This window comes from Callospermophilus lateralis, chromosome 17 (genome assembly GCF_048772815.1).
Source record: "Callospermophilus lateralis isolate mCalLat2 chromosome 17, mCalLat2.hap1, whole genome shotgun sequence".
Taxonomy (NCBI): Eukaryota; Metazoa; Chordata; class Mammalia; order Rodentia; family Sciuridae; genus Callospermophilus; species Callospermophilus lateralis.
The window spans coordinates 30,805,133-30,825,261 of record NC_135321.1 but is presented as its reverse complement, the minus strand read 5'-3'; positions in this window follow the sequence as shown (position 1 = coordinate 30,825,261).

Below are 20,129 nucleotides of genomic sequence, written 5' to 3'. Positions count from 1 at the left end.
TTTCCAATTTTCTTTCGGAAACTAGGTTGGTCACTCTGATATTAGGTTTTCAAAAAGTATTCCACATGTAGAAATCTGACAAATGATGTGCACTTTATAAATTATAAATAGATTTATTGGCTCATGCTATAGCAGATTGATTGCTAGGGGGAAAAAAAAGATAAGAATGATTCTCCGGTATTTCAAAAGTGAAAAGATTTAACTCTGTAAAAATGCTCAAAGGCATACAGCATGCCTACAACACCACTAGTTCTCCAGCTGATATCTTTGACGTAGTTCACAAGCCTGCCTTAAAAGAATCAACAAATCAAACTCTTCTGTACAGTGAGCTAGCCTTTCAAGATGGAATGGAACCTTAAATGTGGAAATGCTCTTGGAATTTATTCAGAACAGTGGAGATCTCAATCCAAAAGCACAGCTGAATATTCATGGAGCGTTTTTATTTATCCAAACTTATCCTTGAGAAAACACAATTTTGGAATGATCACCATAATATCTTGGACAGAAAAATCATCTTATATATAAATGTTTGCTTCTGTCATAGCTGTTGCTGTGTTATATGTACACACAAAAACACACATAAATATGCACAGACGAGATTAAGAACACATGTAGGGATCTAATTGTATTTTTTGAATCTTTTCACTGTGTCTTGACTATGAAGACTTTCTTCATGAAGAAAGACGAAGTAAAAATCCTTGTAGCTGAAGTTATTACTGAATTTCCACCATAATCTACATCCTGACCTGGGAATTACAGTTACGAAGAAAAATAATAATAAAACATGACTCTTAAGATTTGTGCATCTTGGGCCTCAGAACATGATATTGTCATATATGGCATCTTCGCATTTGAGAAAACTACAGAAGCGTACCAGTCATTTGACCTCTTTCTTTCCTCTCTTTCTCTCTCTCTCTTTTTTTTAATGCCGGGAATTAAAACCAAGGATGTTTTACCACTGAGCTATATCCCCAGTCCTTTTAGTTTATTTTTTAAATTTTGAAATAGGGTCTTCCTAAGTTGCCTAAACTGCCCTCAAATGTGTGATCCTCATATCCCAGCCTCCCAATTAGATGGGATTATAGATGTGCATCACCCCCACCTGCATTTCTGTGTGAGAGCTATCTGTACCATAATTCTCTGACCTACCTCACTTGACTGTAGACCTATATTCCATAGGCCCTGCCTATAAGTAGAGGCCAAGAGCAATCTAAGCAAGCAGGCCTTGTGGGGTTCCTCTCTCCACCTCTGTCAAAGTTCTAACCATTTGATTATCCAATTTTTTTTTACAATAATACTTCAAAAAAATTTCCATTCCTCATTAAAATTGAGCCGAAAAATAGGCAATTTCCCCTGGTTCTTGAAAGGGAAGTCTCTTGTGTCACATAAAACCTTGGTAAAATACATGTGTTATGTTGTCTCTTGCTAATCTTTTTTTTTTTTTTTTTTTTTTAAGGGCATCAGTCATGACCTTGTGATGGATGAGGAAAAGAAAGGTATTATTTTCTCTCACTTATGTGCATTTTAGCAAGAAGAATCAAGACCTGCCATAAGAAACACAGAACAGGAGTGCATGCTGAATAGGACACTTCAGGTATTTGAATAAATATGAGCTTAACTGATTCATTATTGACTATACATGTGTACGAATGGCCCCTGGCAAATCTCTGAGTACAGACACAAGATGCCCTCCAGCCTCTTGGCCTTTGGAATTGCAAGAGCTATTCTATAGCTATTTGCCTGGTAAAGAGAAGCCTAGAGGGATAGAACTCCAGGGTCTCTCAGAGAAGACTTTCTTCCTTTGTGCTTTGCTGTGAACAAAATTGTGACCTATAAAATTCATCTGTTGGTACCCTAACCCCAAGGGCAACTGCATTTTGATGCGGGGCCTATGAGTAAGTTACTAAGGTTAAATGAAGTTGGTCCCTGATACAGTAGGCTCAGTGGCCTTAGAAGAGGAGCACTAACAAGCTCTCTCAGTCACTCTCCGCCACGTGAAGACGCAGCAAGAAGGCAGCCATCTGCAAAATACGAAGAGAACACTCACCAGGAACCAAATCTGCCAGTTAATCTTATACTTCCCAGCCTCCTGAACTGTGAAAAAATAAATGTCTGTTGTTTTAGACGTTCTTTGTATATTTTTATGGCATCAAGCTGACTAAGGGGACATAAATGGCATGATAATCTCAATGACAGAACTCTCCTTTATTTACTGTAATCCAGTTACATACACTTTTTGGTTTTGCTCCGATGACCCAGGAAAAATCTTTCTTCAAGCCTTTAGGTTTGCTATTATCTCTCATTACACACACAATTCGTTCCCTCAACTTCTTCAGGTCATTCTTCAAATGGAACTGTATTAGCCAGATTTGCATTACTACAACAAAATACCTGAGGTAGCTAACTTATCAAGATAAAAGGTTACTTCTGTTCACAATTTTGTTGGTTTAAAGTCCAAGAGTAGGTGATTCTACTGCTTTGGCCTCTGACAAGGTTGGCGTGTGGTTACAAATCCTAGTGGGAACATGTGTGAGAATAGTCACAACATGGACAGGAGTAAAGAGAAAAAGGAAAGTCACGAACAAACCTGCTCCCTTTATAGCAATCTCCTTTTGAAAACCCAAGAGAGCACATGTGAACTACTCCATATTCCCCATTGCACCTGTTCACATTTCTTTTCCTTTGCCACTTTCCTCATCAGACTGAAAATTTTCTAAATCTTTCTGCTTGTTTCCTTGTCTTTGTAAATTTGACTAAAACCAGTCATTATCACCCATGTCACAACCTGAATACTTTTCTGTGTGAATTTTGTGTTAAATAGACTAGCCCATCACCTTAAAGTTTATTCTTCCACAAGGTCTTAGGCCATGGACACAATGTAGGCAAGTTCTTTGGCACAGTGTATTAAGAGTGGTCTTTCATCCAATAGAATCCTCATTTGTGGCTGAGAACTGGTCAACATTGTCCTTACTATCCACATTTCTATCAAAAGTTCGGTCCTCTGAGTATACTCACCATAATTGCCCATAGCACCCTGATCACAGAATTCTAGTCTTTTTCTACCCACTCCTCCAAACTCATCCAATCTTTTCCTGTAAATCAATTTCAATAACTCCTACACATATTAAGGTATAGGTAGAGTAATTAACCCCACTCTTTGGAACCAAATTTCTGTATTAGACAACATTGCTTCATTATAATAAAATACTTGAGGTAACTAATGTTATAAAAATAAAAGGCTGATTTAGTTCACAGTTTTGCAGGTTCCAAGCCATGGCATCTGCATTGGCCCAGACTCCTGGCTGTAGTCACATTATGGCAGCAGTATGTGTGTGTGGAAAAGCCCATGCCACTAAACAGAAAGCTAGAAACATGGGTCCCACAATTCCTTCTGAGACCACATGCCCAATGACCCAAGGACCTCCCCCAAGCTCTACTTTCCAAAGGTGCTACCACCTCCTAATTGCACTATCCTGGGGCTGATTCCTCAATCATAATAGGCTCTTGAGGAAAATAATTAAACAATTAAACCACATTCCAACCATAACATACACCTTCCTAATGAGGAAGTCACAAACCGCTTTAAATTTCAACCTCTTTCAATATTCCCTACCTATTTTTCCTGCTTTCCCTCTTTATATTCATACCCAACTTGCATACTATATATATATTACTTGTTAACTGAATGCATTTACTTGATTGAAATATCAAAATAGCAAGATTATTGATTTTTTATTGTTATATTTTCAATATGTGACACCTTATAGATGCCCAATGAATATGAACCACATTGGATATAATGTTCCCACAGAGTTTACACAATTCATAAGGAGTAAGGAGAGGCTGGTAAGTTTAGAATTCAATGGATCAGTGGCAAGGATAAGATGGGATGCAATAACAACTCCTTGATTCAAAAGTCATTTCTTGATCCTTCACTGCATCGCTGGTAATGGGTTGAATGACTTTAAAAGACTGTGGTTCCAGAGGAAGGGGAATTAAAAAATGAAGACAGAAGAGAAAGCACTAAAAATAAATCATGAAATGAGGGTAATATTATTATTAACACATAATTATAATATATAATAGTAATATAATTATAATTAATTGATAATATATCATTAATATTATTATCTGCTCTCATCACTATAGTCACAAAAATCAACCAGATAATCATCCTTTGCAATTATGATGTTTATAATTGTACTAAAGAATATGTTTGGATCAGAATGGGAAAGGAAAGGAAAAATGGAAAGAATGAAAAAGAAAATTATTTGGGGGTCACCTACCAAGTATACATTCATTTCCTGATACTTATGCAAAACCAGAGCTAAAACTACAAGAAGATATGTTGCAGTGAGAGGAACAAGGAAAGAGAAAACTATGTAGATTAAGAGACAAAATCACCAGTCAAAATTAATATAATAAGGCCATAGAAACCAAGAGCAAATTGAACATCTCTGATATCAAGTTACCAACCATGTTTTTCTCCAAATGCAACTCAGGAAGGACAACTTCCAGAGTGGAAAGCAACTTTAGGAAAGAGGAGTGGATGTTTTCAGCATTTCACTGTATTTGCTTTCGAGGTATAAATTAGGATTAGCATAAAGACCATACACTCTCCTTCTCCATGATATATGTTTGTTGTTATTATTTCAATCCTTGTCCTTCTGGGAATAGAAAGCTTTATGGAGATATAGTAGGAAGAAAAGCTGCTTAATGGGGCACACTACAGCAAACATTATTGATCAATTTTGTTTTACTTGTAAGAATGATTGAATGTGCAAGTAATTGAGATGTCATTTTGTAGCTTGAACATTTTATTTTCCAGAATGTGTGCTTTCTCTGAGAGAATTTATTTGAGAGAAAATAAAGAATTAAAGATGATGATGTATTGAACAGAAAAACATACTATTTGACAAAAAGATTTGTCTGGGTCACCCTCTTGATTTCATGGCACCATTTTGTATTATCAGTAGTAAAATTCTGCCTGCTCAAAGACTAAAACAAAGATTATCTTCTAGTATTTCCAATGTTCCCTTCTTCCTAAATGTTTTACTACATCAAATCACTTGCTTCTGTCTCTCCTAGTGCCTTTGTAATTGCTTCCTCAAAACTTTTCATAATGAAAAGATCTAGGGGCTGGGGATGTGGCTCAAGTGGTAGCGTGCTCGCCTGGCATGCGTGCGGCCCGGGTTCGATCCTCAGCACCACATACAAACAAAGATGTTGTGTCCGCCAAAAACTAAAAAATAAATATTGAAATTAAAAAAGAAAGAAAAGATCTAGTGAATTTATTTTTATTGAGGTACAAATAACTGATATGTATTACTTAAAGTGTGGGCATTCATTTCCTAAACCTATTCACAAATATATATGCCACTATCCCCAAATGGCTACACATTTTAAGAGAGAACAATAAAGATGTTAAAATAATTATGTTTGACTCCAGGGAATGTGGAGCAAGGAGAAAATGCCCCTCTAACTCTGGAAACATTGGGTGAGTGGAGATGTACTGTTTCTGCTGAAACAAAATTATGCTAGAATGACCTAATGCATATACGAACATAACCAGCCTGTCTCTTTCTGCAAGATTTTAAAATTCCAACAACTTTATCTTTGTGTACAATATGGAAATAATTATTAGAAACACAGAAGAAAAATTAAATATTGATACCATGTCTAACTTTTTAGATTGAGGCCAAATAGGCCATCAGTATGATTGTTGGTTTAAAGGAATTCTCACTTCATAAACATCCCCCCCACACACCTTTACCAAATCATCTGGCATTATTTCATTCGAAATTGGTCCCTTAGGTTACAGGATTGTTCCTAGTTAAATTAGAAATGTCTCTGAAAAGTGAAACACTATAAGTCTCATCAGTAGTTAATATGCTATGTGATTGAAGTTCACTCGCTTTCCATCATAACTCGCTAATATCTACTACCTCAAATAGGAAATCCACAGATGAAATGTGTGACTGCAAGGGAGAAAGTAATGACATCTTTGGGATAATTGACATCCTGGATTCCACTTTACAATTCCAGTCATTTGAAGAAAGGCACCAGGGCTCAGGAAGAAGGGATACCATTATAACCAAGAACAACTGGAAATGTTTATTTAAAAGGAATATAATTAAGAAGGTATGATCCCCAAACTCAAATACTGTTTCCATACAAAATAGCAAGTTTTTAGAAACATATACATATTACTTAAAACTAAAACTCTAATCTTATCTGTCAGGAGATCTGCATTCAAGTATTGGCTCTGCTTTCAATCTGAACCCTTGGGCAAATCATATGAACTTTTGAAGCTCATTTTTAAAATATATAACAATGGGTTAATCACTACTTTCCATGAGGTAAATTTCCATGTTGTTTAAAAGAACCTATATTTCAATCCATACAGAAATAAGTATTTGGGAGCAGTTGTGACATAAAATTAATGTTTAATGCTTGTTTTGCTTTCTGCTAACTCCTGAAGCTACCATCAGCAGTATGTGTCCAGAGGTAACACTGGGCATCAATTTTGTCCTATAAGTTAGCACAGCACTGCTAGAGAAAGAGGGCTTCCCTGCCATAACATTTCAAAGGATTGAAAGAGCTTTCCTGGATGCAGTTCTTCTACAGACTGGACTTCCTTGGGGACTTATGTATTATTCTTTAGGCAAAAGCAAACAACTTCAATTTGCAGAAAGAAGGGATTGAAACTATTCTTATAGAAGATAAGAATATCTGAAATTCTTTGGGGTTGGAGCAGAGATTTGTGTAAGAAGCATTGGAAAAAATAAGGAGAGGAAGAGTACACCTTAGGAAGGTTTGAATATCAATTTGTAGGTTTTAGTTTTATCTTATAAGCAATGGAAATCTCTTTACATGAGTCATGACATAAGGTACACAAGCTGGTTTGAAACAGGTAGACACTAAGAAGAACCAGATAATTCAGTATGGAAGCTGGTATTGTAGCCCAAGAATGGAATAAGGACAGCTTCCATTTTAATAAGATGGGATTATGGGAAGTCAGAAGTGTATCAATGAGGCTGGAAAAGGAAGAATAAATTAGATAAACATTTACTGAAAAACAACTGAGAGGATAGAAGGAAATAGCTATTACAGAATAAAAAATTAACATTCAAATAGCCATGGTATAAGACTTGTATTTCAATTTCTTATGATGTCAATGATAACACTGAGGTTCAGAAAGTCTAAACAATTTGCCTAGGAAACAGCACAGCAATTTCAGGTAGGTTTTCTAACTTTCAGTTCATAATTTCTGTGTTTTAAGAATCACAAAGAAATTAAATCCTAGAATAGTAGAAATAGAAAATCACTTTTAGATGAAATGGGGTCATTCAAGGATATTGTTAATACGTTTACATGGGTCTATTTTGGTGTCAAAAATATTTAAGTGGAAATTGCCTTCAAGCAGATAGACATAAGAGATTAAAACTCAGAAGAGAGATTAGCAATAAGAATATGTAATTGAGTTTAATTTAAATGGGTTTTGGATTCCAAGCCTCAAAATATTCTTACTGGCATTTTGGAAAATATGGACTTGATCATGATAATGTAACAGGAGAATGGCAGAAAATTGGCTGGCATGCGCATGCCCTGCTTACAACTTGCATTCCTGTTACTCAGTAAACAGAGCTCATATTGTAAAAACAACTTAAAAAGCTGCAACTCAAAGTGGACAAGAACCTAGGAATTAAATCAGAAACACTGCATCTATTAGAAGAAAAAGTAGGCCCAAATCTCCATCATGTGGGATTAGGCCCTAGCTTCCTCAATAAGACACCTACAGCACAAGAATTAATACAAGAATCAATAAATGGAGTGGATTCAAACTAAAAAGCTTCTTCTCAGCAAAAGCAACAATCAGTGAGGTGAACAGAGAGCCTACTAATTGGGAACAAATTCTTACCACACACATGTCAAATAGAGCACTAATTTCTAATATATATAAAGAACTAAAAAATCTTAACACCCAAAAAAAAAAAAACCCAAATAATCCAATCAACAAATAGGCCAAGGAATTGAACAGACACTTCTTAGAAGAGGATAGGCACTCAGTAAATAAATAAGTGAAGAAGTGTTCAACATCTCTAGCAATTAAAGAAATATAAATCAAAACTAAGATTTCTTCTCACTTCAGTCAGAATGGCAGCTATTAAGAATACAAACAACAATAAGTGTCGGTGAGGATGTGGGGAAAAAGGTACACTCATACATTGCTGGTGGAACTGCAAATTGATGCAGCCAATATGAATAGCAGTATGAAGAATCATTAGAAAACTGGGAATGGAACCACCATTAGACACAGCTATCCCATTCCTTGGTCTATACACAAAGGACTTAAAAAACAACATAAAAACAGGGACACAGCCACATCATTGTTTATAGCAGCACAATTCACAATAACTAAACTGTGGAACCAACCTAGATGCCCTTCAGTAGATGAATGAATAAAGAAAATGTGGTATATATACACAATGGAATATTATTCAGCATTAAAGAGAATAAAATCACGGCATTAGCAAGAAAATGGATGGAGTTGGAGAATATAATGCTAGGTGAAATCAGCCAGTCCCAAAAAAACAAAATGCCAAATGATTTCTCTGGTTTAAGAATGCTGATCCATAATATGCTTTGGTGGTGGTGGGAGGATTAAATGAACTCTAGATAGGGCAAAGGGAAAAAAGGAGAGGGAGGGGAAGGAAGTGGGAATAGGGATAAGAAAGATGGTGGAATGCAATGGTCATCATTACCCTAAGTAGATGTAAGAAAACACAAAGGATGTGACTCTACGTTGTATACAATCAGAGATCTGAAAAATCATGCTCTATATGCATAATATGAATTGTAATTCTTTTGTTATACATAACAAATCATTTTTTAAAAAGTTACTCTTTATTAATATCATTATATATATATATATATATATATATATATATACATACTCTTAATACTCTCTGATCCACAAACTGTGATCCAAACACAGGAAACTATAATACATGTCCCCTACTATATTTTTTTATATTATGTATTTTTGCAGCTGTTGTCTGACTTTTTATTGGTATATTGAGTAAATTGAGGAAAGGAATTGAGAATGGACTAATCACAAAGAGAAAAGTTCTACACAATAGAAACAGAAGATGCAAAACCATGTGACCTGAGAGAAACTGTCCCATTAGAGTGACTTGGAGAGGAGACTCAATACTGGCTGCCAGTCTAAAGTTCATGTTACAGAGGAGGGCAAAAGAAAGATCACAGAAGTGGTAAGGAAACATGAATGATTTCCATTTCACTTTATTTTAAAGGTGCTAAGGAACCATATACAATTCTCAAATTATTTTCTATGTCTTTCCCAAAGAGCCATAAGTCTTCAGAGACAGTGTTCTATTTTTCTTGGTGCTATATTACAAATCTAAATATGCTGCCCACAAAATATGTGTTTTCAGGGCTGGAGTTGTAGCTCAGTGGTAAAATGCTTGCTTCATATATGTGAGGCACTGCATTTGATTCCCAGCACTGCATATAAATAAGCAAATAAAACAAGAGGTCCACCAACAACTAAAAATATATATACATATGTATATATATGTGTTTTCAATGTTTACTTTCAGTTTTGAAGGAGACACATTATTTTTAAGCTTCAAACTTTTTAATTATTTAACGATATAAAGAATTGCATATTTAAAATATCATGATTTTGATCATTTCATGATGTTGTCTTTTTAGAGCTGGTGATGACACCATTATCTCCCCAATTATGTTTTCCATCTTGGGAGTTTTAAGTTTTGTTCCAAAGAAAGGAAAAACACATATAACTTTTCTATATTTTACAGATTTTTTAAGTTCTTAAAATCATACAATTACAGTGCCTTGGGTTTCAGAGATCACACTCAATGTCTCAGAATGAATATACTCTATCTCTGGGACAACAGAATTATAAAGTGATATTAAGAGAAAACTCTTCATTACCTGTAGGCAGACACTTGGCATTATTATTCTGTCTTTTGAATGTTCACAATGTTTTAATGGCAATATTTCTTGAATATACTTCCTTCCTAAATGCGTTATTTTAAAAACCTTATCCCATAGCCTAGTAGTATCTCTAGGTGTAATTTTTTTTTTTTCTTATAAGTGACTGTCATGCCATGATAGGGTGAATAGCATCCCCAGTTCCTGGGAACTCAACATGTGGAAACATTCTCAGTCGTTTCTCATAGTAGATATTTTGAAATTGTCTGTCTTTGTAATTTGAAATTTAATTTTAAGATACTGTGGTTATACATGGGCTGGGAGTGAAGATTAGGTACATTTAATAGACTTTTTAAAGTATTTAGATTTTCAAGTAGGAGAGTATGTTCACTTAAGTTTCTCAAATACTAATGTTTCTATACTCGATACAATGGTAAAAGAAGATATAATCTCAAGGGTCTTTTTCAAGATATCTGCATTTGTATTATACACTGTTATTTCCAGCAACACTTTCTAGGCAATCCCAAATATAAAACGACCTTTCTCGATCGGAAAAAAAAGGTGAAGCCCCACTGCTAAAGCCAACTTCGTGAAGCATGGATGACTAGTGGTCTATGTTAACAAAATATGCTGGGCTTGCAAGTATTAGTCCTGCCTTATTTTTTCTTTTCACATTTCCATCTATAAATGTATATAATTTGCTTGGTAGAGCAGACCAAAGAATGTTTCTTGGCCCAATTCCCATCTCCTTAGAAATATATCCAGTTCTTTTGGAGTTTAGTTGAGGTCAAATAAGGTACTAGATTGGTTTAGTTTAGTGATCAAAATAAATAAATAAAGTAAGTACATCCATTTAGTGTGATGTCCAATTTGTTATACATCATGGTTATGTGAACCGAAAAGTCATAATTTAAAGACTCCAATATACCACTGGTCAAAATGGATAAAAGACTCAGCAAAAAAAGAAAGTTGCTGTACAAGCAATATTTCCTTTCCTCTTTCTGTACTGAAAACAGCTCAGTGCTATTTGCTACAAAGTAAAAAAAAGGTCTTGAAAAATGCATTCCAAATTCAAGATTAAAGATTTAAGATATAGTCATATAGAAAACAGTAAATAAATTGGTTTATCACAACCAATAAAGAAACATGAATTTAAAAGGATTAGCGACTCTTGGCACTGTAACAAGATAATGGGTAGGGACAAGAAAAATCTAATGGCAATCATAAGAGGGGCAGTCATGTTTAATACAGTTGAAATTTACCAATCCAAGCTCAGAAATTAATAAAGAAAGTCAAAGTAAAATTTGTCACAAAACTCATGACTGTATATGGCAGAGTTCACTAAGTGAAATTTGGTATTTTTATACAGTCATGAAGACATCATTATAAATATTATTACTGTAAATTAATGCTTTTAGATGGTATTAGGGTAGGTGGGGCAATTTCTCATTTCACTGCACTATTATTTTATATTGACCTCTTATTTTTCATTTTGACTAGCTCTTTGACAATTATTACTCTCGCTATAGGCAGTTACTATGTTTACCTCCAAAAAAAGTCACTCTCTTTCCTTTCCCACTTCTAACAATGTCTCAGTGATGTTTCAGACTAGAAGACAAGGCTGCAGATTTGCTAAAGATGACATCATATTAGACTAAATAGTCTTTTAGTTGTGATCTTTGATTAATCTACTATGAAAAAAAGAAGTATGTATGCTTTTAAATATTTACTTTGAATTCTTATAAAAATTACAGATACTCAGTTTCTGATTTTTAGAGTTTTTCAGGTAAGAGATATGTAGAGCAACGAAGAAGGGAGAATTCACTTTCTGGTAATAGTAGATTGGGCAATTTAAACTAAGTAGAAATGATGTACTGACTATATATATATATATACACATACATACACACACACACACACACACACACACACACACACACATATATATAAACACTCACACATATATATTATATATGTCTCTATACATAATATCATGAAAATATAAAATATCATAAAATACCATTAAATCAATAAAAAATTTGACTTTTAACCTACAGTTTCTTCATCAGTGAAACTTAATTTTTCTAGATAGAAAGAACACAAAAATGAATTTCCAGAAAACAAAAACAGAAGATGGTCATCAGAACTGAACTAAAAGGAATATTAAGGGGCATTTTTTTTATGTAGAAGGAAAATAATCCCAAGTTGAAGTTTGAAAATGCAAGTTTGAAATATTCGCAAATGTGTCAAATATTTAGTGCATAAAATAGCAATAATAATTACTTTTGAGCTTAAAATATAGTTTGAATTTAAGCTTATAGTCTATAATTTCAAAATTTATATTCCTTGTACCCATGGATAATTCTAAAGTTAAAGTATATAATGGCTCATAAAGCCTGTCTCATTAAAATTAAAATAATCAAAATTATGCAGGGCTCATTCTTTGACTACAATGCACTTAGAGGTCAATATTAAAAAATAAAGCATCTCTACATATTTCAAAATTAAGAAATGTACTTTTTAATCCCAAGTTCTAGTGAATAAATAAAAATGAAGATATAATATATTTGCATCTGAATGATAAGATTGTCTAAGTCAAATATGGAATATTGGTTAAAATGTGCCTACAGGGAAGTTTATAGCCATAAATATATGGCTATATTCAGTAATCAACAATACCTTTCTAACTCTTTTCACATGTAACTAACAAGTGTCAAAATACAATTTACAAATGTTAGAAACATGACTCCAGTACAAATATAGAATGAATACATGTCAAAAAAATTTTAAAGTTTTTAATGAAGAAACCAATAAGCAGATAGAGTTGGTTCCAAGGGCACTTGAGGAGTTGAATATAATAGACATTTTTAAAAATGAATGTTAGAAATAAAATTGCTAGGTTAAACACAAAATTGGTTAATTTTCTGTCAGGTAATAATATTTGAAGTTATCTTTTCTATTTATACAGAACCTACAAGTAAATATATAACTTCAAAATGTTTGGACTTCAGTTAAATGGTATGAAGCAAAGTTTAATATTGCTGTGTTCTCCTAGAGAGCAATTTTTGTCTGAGTCTATTAAATGATGCCCCAGTATGACATTGAAAGAACAAATTATTTTCTGTTTTGCCTTATTTCCAAGCCTTGGTTAACTTTCTTTTTTAGAATTTGATTTAATTTAATTAATTTTTACTTTTATTGGTGCATTGTAATTATACATAATAGTGGTATTCATTGTTACATATTCATATATACACACTACATAAAACACAATTTAGTCAATTTTGTTAACTTTCTTTACATCCATATTTACAAACTACAAGAGTTCTATGGTTTATTCAGCAAGGAAAGTGCAGTTTTCCAGGCTCAGGGGTGCACACCTGTAATCCCAGTGACTTTGGAAGCTGAGGCAGGAAGATTGCAAGTTTGAGTCTAACCTCAGCAATTTTTCAGGACCCTCTTTCAAAATGAACCTGAGATGTAGCTCAGTAGTAGAGCACCCCTGGGTTCAATCCTCCATACCAAAAAATGTTAAAAAAATAAAAATAAATTAAAATCTGGTTTCAAGACATTTTCTACATATTTTGTAAACAAAGACTAGAAACTACACAGAAAAACATAAATATCCTAGTTAATGCAGTATATATGTAATAGGCAAGTTTTTCTGTTGTGGCCAAAAGAAGCAGCGCATGTCCACAAACAATAAGGGATAGAGAATATTCGATTCCTCAGAGTTCTGTACAGATGAAACAATTATCCCCCAAAGTAATGTTTTCAAATCTAAAATCACCTTTCTAACTTTTCCTGCATTTCCATAATTGATCCTGTGCTTTAGGGTTAGAACTCCTGAACTTTAATGAATGGGTAACTCTTATAATTAACTTTCATACTTTTAGCACAGTTCTTGGATTACAAGAAGTGCCTCTTACACATTAACCTAATAACTAATCTTCTATATGAGTCCCTTATTATCACTTGACCTCTACACATTCCAAGTATTACTCTATATCCAGTTCTCTTTTACTGCCTGTCAGACATTGTTCTGATTTACATGTGTTAGTTTAGCCAATGTCCCCCATGATCCTATAGTTTGCTATTATTTTATTTTCATATTACAAATGTTGAAGCTAAAGTTTAATGTGGTTAATAAATTTGATCTAAGTTAACTATCTTATAAGAAGCAAAACCAGGATTTTACCACAGGTATTTTTATCTCCATGCATCTTAATAAAATAAAAAAACAGAAAAAGTAATAGAATGGCACAAGATAAACAGAGACTGAGCCCATATATTTATCTGTTTGTCTCCAGTATCTTAGGTAGAAAGCATAAATAAGATTTAAACCAGGGTGGTAGTTGTGTGCACAAGCAAAGTAAAAGGAAGATTACCATGTCATCAAGAGGAAGAGATCAGAACACAGAGACCCTGAATTCTTGACTAAGTAAAGTCAAGAATTATGTTATGTTGATGGGTTATTCAATACTGGGGTTTGGAATCATTTGGCAGTATCATTCCTTATATATCGGAGAGTTAATGCTGACTGTTAATAGGTACCTCAGCTGGGCTGAAAGCTGAAACTTTTCTATGCATGCACAGCCTATCTTTCTCAAATTTCTGTGGAGCCAGTTCATAGCAATGGCAATTGAGTTCTAAGAGTGAGCATCTCGAAAGAACAAGGAGAAAAATGTGCCACTGGAAAGCCTTTAAGGTTAGCCTAAATAGAATGACAGGTTGTGAATGTTAAGCCAAAATGATCCAATACAAATATAGTTCAGAGCCTAGTGATCATATTTTAGTATTAGTAGAATAATTGAGATCTCTATCTTATAATTAAACAGAATAGCTTTTAACTCCCAGCTTTATTATTTACCAGATCTGTGACCTTGGAGAGGCTACATAATGTTTCCAAATGTAAACCTTAAATTTAAGCTTTATTCATTTTTTAAAGATAAAGAAAATAATAATGCCTACCTCATAGAATTGTTGGGAAGATTAAATGAGATAATGTATACCTAATAGGGTGCCAGACACGTGGTACATGCTCCTAAATGTTAATTATTTTTATTATGACTATGATCACACTTGCTGGTACTACTATATGTAATCTTTGGGTTTCTTTTTGTTTGTTTGTTTGTTCGTTTTGGTTCTGGGCATTGAACCCTAGGGTGCATTGAATTATATCCTTAATCCTTTTATTATTTTTTAATTTTTAAGGCAGGGTCTTGCTTAGTTACTGAGCATCTCACTAAGTTGCCAAGACTGGCCTTGAATTTGTGATTCTCCTGCCTCAGCCTCCCTAATTGCTAGGATTGCAGGCGTGCACCACAGCACAAGTCTGTTTTTTTCTATCTTAAATTGTTTTCTGTAAGAATTTATAAAACACAGAGAAAATATGTCGTATTGGTATTCTCATAGACCACTTTTTCTGAAGCTTGAATTGAACACAATGTGATGATCATGGTGGGGGCAATGAGACATGGTAGGCATCAAAATGATCAGCACCCTTGAACTCTACCCCATGACCTTTACTCCAGAGTCATTATTGCAACTCTGTTTCTTGACATTTCTCCTCTCTCCCCCAGGTTATCTCAGTGGACAAGGTCAACCCAGTAAATCTCATGATCATCAATTCGACAAATTCTAATTAAATATCTTTGTAATCCTTTTACTACAGGGATCCAAGAACTAAAATCCTGATTCTTAATACTCCAAGATACCGTGAACACATTGATTCATGTTCATAAAATAAATTTTAGAAAACAATAGCATGCAGAAGGGATGGCCAATCTTTATTGCGATACTGTGTAGTAATGTGAAAATACTAAGTAAGCCCAGTAAATAGGCAGAAGTTTCGTTTATCTGAATTTTAAGACTCCAGTAGAAACATAAAAGAACATTAGTGGAAAAGAGAAGGCAGTGGTTCTGGAAGATATTTCCTAATCTCAACAGGATTTTAGGCAAGTTGAGGTAAGACCAACATTGACTCACATTATAGCTTTCAATGAACCTCAACCTACATAACAAGAGCCTGGCCAAATTAATGCAAAAGCATGAAAAAATTTCTTTCTTTGCTCATCTGACGATGTTTGGGGGAATGAGTTCAAAGTGCTTTGGGAGTCATCCTTTATGGACGATAATTGAGATTCAAAAAAACAGGGCATAAACGATTTTCCAGTTTTTCATAATTTAAAAAATTTTGTGTGTGACAATATCCCCCACTCCATCTCTCCCTCTCCCTCCCTCTCTCTCTCTCTCTCTTTCTCTCTCATATGTGTGTGTTAAAATTAAAACAGCTCTAATATCTGTGTTAACTTTTTTTTTTTTTTTCCTGGAAATTGTTTTGGAGCTTCTTAGGCAGTTGCAGATTAGAAAAAATCCTTTCCCACAAAGATGGCTGCCTCTAGCAAGTTCTACAGAAAAAAAATTTTTTTAAAAAAAAGCAATTTAATAAAAATCTAATTTTCAAGTATATCTTGCAATACATTCAAAGTGAAACACAACTCATCCTATGAACTTTTATGCTCTAGGCAGAGCACATTAATGCTGCTTTCCTTTAATAACCCATTTCTGAAACTTTATTTTTATTTATTTTTTTTTATATTTTAGAAAGACTTGGGGGACAGACAGGAGCCCATGACATGACCAGGTTTAGCCCTTCCTTACACAATGTGACAAGAATAGCAGTGCAACATACAACAATAGAAAGGGTCAATCTCCACTCACTTTCTGTCCATAGCTTTCTCCCTAATAGGATAGGATCAGATTTAAACTCTGCCACTTTAAGTCAGCTTTGAATCTTGCATCTAACTCTTCTCCTGGGTTTTAGTGCCATATTGCAATGTTAAAGTGTAAAACTCTGCATCTGCCGAGGCATTTGGCTGGAAAAGCAAGTATGTCAATGGCCGTCCCTCGCTGCCATCACACATATGGAATTTCTGTGTTCAGCTCTGCCATCTGGTCGTTAGGCCTAGATTCACTCTTCATTGAATAAGGACCATCTACCATATCGGCGCCTCTTACAATATGCTACCCTTTCATGGTGTTATTCTGCAGTGCTTTTCTGATGACATTTACTCTTTCCCACAACCTTTTTTTCTTCCACACATATTCTACAAAGAGCAGCCTCAATGCCATTGGTGGGGGCAGGCAAGGGGGTGGGAGGAAGACACACACTGAATGGATATAATCAGAATAAGAGCAACCAAAGTTTCAAATAGCTGTAAGCACAAAGATAGGAATTTCATAATTATGAATGCTGCAGATTATGCCAAGATAGCCCATAGATGTACAGCAACCCTAAGCAAGAATGTCCACTAAACATTATGAAGAGAAGGTGAGTGTATCATTCTTGTTTTTCCATTTCCCTTATTTATAAAATTCTTATGAAATTGAGTGACTTTTTTTTATTACAAGGACATGGCCCCACTACAGTATACAATTGCTACTATTGTATATATATTCTATTGCCCCTGAACCATCAATCCCCTTAGAAAGACACAAATACCTGACTAGCTCATTTCTTTCTCAAACCCTTCCTCTTATTAAGAGGAAACAACAAAATCTCAGCCAGAAAAATAAACATCCACTTAATTCAAAAGTTTAAAAAAAAATCTCTCAGCAACAAGTCAACATGATTTCTTGCATAACTGGGGACCTAATTGCCCTGGCCCTTCATTAGCTTGATAACCATAATAAAAGGAATTTAAACTATGTAGCTAGATTATATGAAAAAAGAGATGGTAGCTTAGGATGAGCTTAAGAGTTGTATGCAATTAAAGATTATATTTTATATTCTGAAACCCTCCTAAATTCCCTTCCTAACTTTACCCTACACTCCCAAAACGAATCTTCTCATGTGTCCCATTGGAATTTAGACAAAAAGTGGTTCATTCTATTGAGGATATGCTTTGACACCTGCTTTTAAATTTTGTTATATACAAATCACCTGAGGTTCCTTCCTGAAACACAAAATCAAGATGGAACTCAAGATTTTGCATTTCTGGAATTTTCTTGGGTAATACCAGTACTTCTGGTCTGAAAAGGATCCCTAAGTTTATCCAAATGTATTGTTCATCCCTTCCAAAACAATTTCATAAAAGAGCCTCATTAATTTCATTTAAATAAGCATCTTTCATGGCAGGGCAAGATGCAGTAACTATTTTTCTATCATTAAAAACCCAGATTCTAGGCAATGGTTATTATTTTCCCATTTTATAGTTGAAGAAATTATAAAACAATTGGCAAAGGCGGGATTCAGCCAATTTTTGTCACCCTCAAACCCTGAGCTATTTACCATATTCTATTATCCTCTGCCAAGTCAAAACATCCAGTTAGACCTTTAATGAGCTAACCAACCTAGGATTCTTCCCATCTGAAAAGCTCCTTGGACATTTGAAATCTTCATGCATGCTAGTTTGCTCTTTTATTTTTTGCATGTCTGAAACCTAGGATAAATTCTATTATACATATGATATATTGGTTACAATGAAGTAAATAAGCCCACATCAGGAAAAAATCACCCATAAGGAGAAAGAAAATATGAAGTGTAATTTATAAAAGGAAATTTTCTGAAGTCACAGAGGCTAAGTTAGAATGTATGCCTTTTTCCCTTACTCATTGTGTAATTTGAGCCAAGGTGATTTTTTTTTTTGCCCTAAGTCTCAATTTCCTCATCTGTATAGCAGGAAAACATCATAAAATGAAGGTAATTATTGTAATAATTATTTCTGAAAGCTAAGTTTTTATCACTATGCTAACCCACAATTATAGCTTTTATAAAGAACAACTTTTATCATTGGTATAGGAGAGTAGACTTGTAATGGAAGAGTATATTATGAGGTGTAGGAGTCCATAACACTGGTTGTCAAATTTGTGTACATTGCGATCCCTGTAGAATTTTTTAAACTATTACTATTGGAGTCAACTACTAGAGTTTCTGACTTAATTAGTAAAGGGATGTGACCTAAATTGAACATCAGCATGTGTAAAAATTCCCTAGGTTATTCTAATATTTTAAAGTTATAATGTTAATATTGTATTTCAGATCAATTAAATCAGAACTTCTATAAGTGAGGTGAGGCATCAGTGTTTTGTAAAGACCCTTAGATGAATACAGTTCGGAGCCAAGTCTGAGAACTGCTGCTGCACTGCTCCGGATAAAATATCACTGGTTCTAAACACCAGCTGCACATCAGAATCAATTTTGGAGACAAAAATGTCTAATCTTGGGATGGGATCTAAGAGTTTGCAATTTTAAAGGTTTCTGTTAGGGTTAAGCAAATGAATGCATTAATCCACTAAAATGGATTAACTGGATGGTAACTGTAGGCAGATAGAGTGTGAATGAAGAAGGTGGATCACTGGGGATGTGCCTTTAGGTATTTTGTCCCTGGTGAGCAAAATAAGCTCTCTCTCTGTTTCCTGATACTTTGTCCTGAGTAGTTTTCCTCCTCCACACCCTTCCACTGTGATGGTCAGCTTCACTTTGGACCCAGAGCAATGGAGTCAGCCATCTATGGACTGAAATCTATGTAACCATGAGTGCCAAACAAACTTTTCCTCTTCTAATTGTTCTTGTCAGATTTTTGGCCACAGAGATGAAAAAGCTGACTAAAACACTTTCTTTCATGTCATGTTTAAGACTAAGATGAACCAGGATTAAGATCCATTATTCCAGTGGTCCTCAAACTTCATCATGTATTCAAATACCCCAAAGTAATTATGGAAATACTGGTTCATGGGCCCCACCCTCATAATTTCTGATTAAACCTCCAACGGGATCTGTTAATTTGAATTTCTAACAAGTGATCAGGTGATGATGTTGAAGACAGTCTCAGAATATAAAATAGTAAACCATGAATGCACACAAATGAATTTTTTTTTAAATTAAAAGGTTTGATGAGGAATAAGATATTTGTATTATTACCAGTTACCATCTCATGATATACTCCCAAAGGGTCATGAACCTGGGAGAAGACTGTCTGAGAACACCTTAATCAAGCAATAAAAATGAACATTAGTTATGGGACAAATAAAAGCTATGCATCATTTGATAGGTTACAGTGAGAATTTGGTAACACTACTGGGAGTTTACTGATAATGTGAATCCAATCCTAAGGAAACATCATTGAGGGTCAATTTGCAAAGTC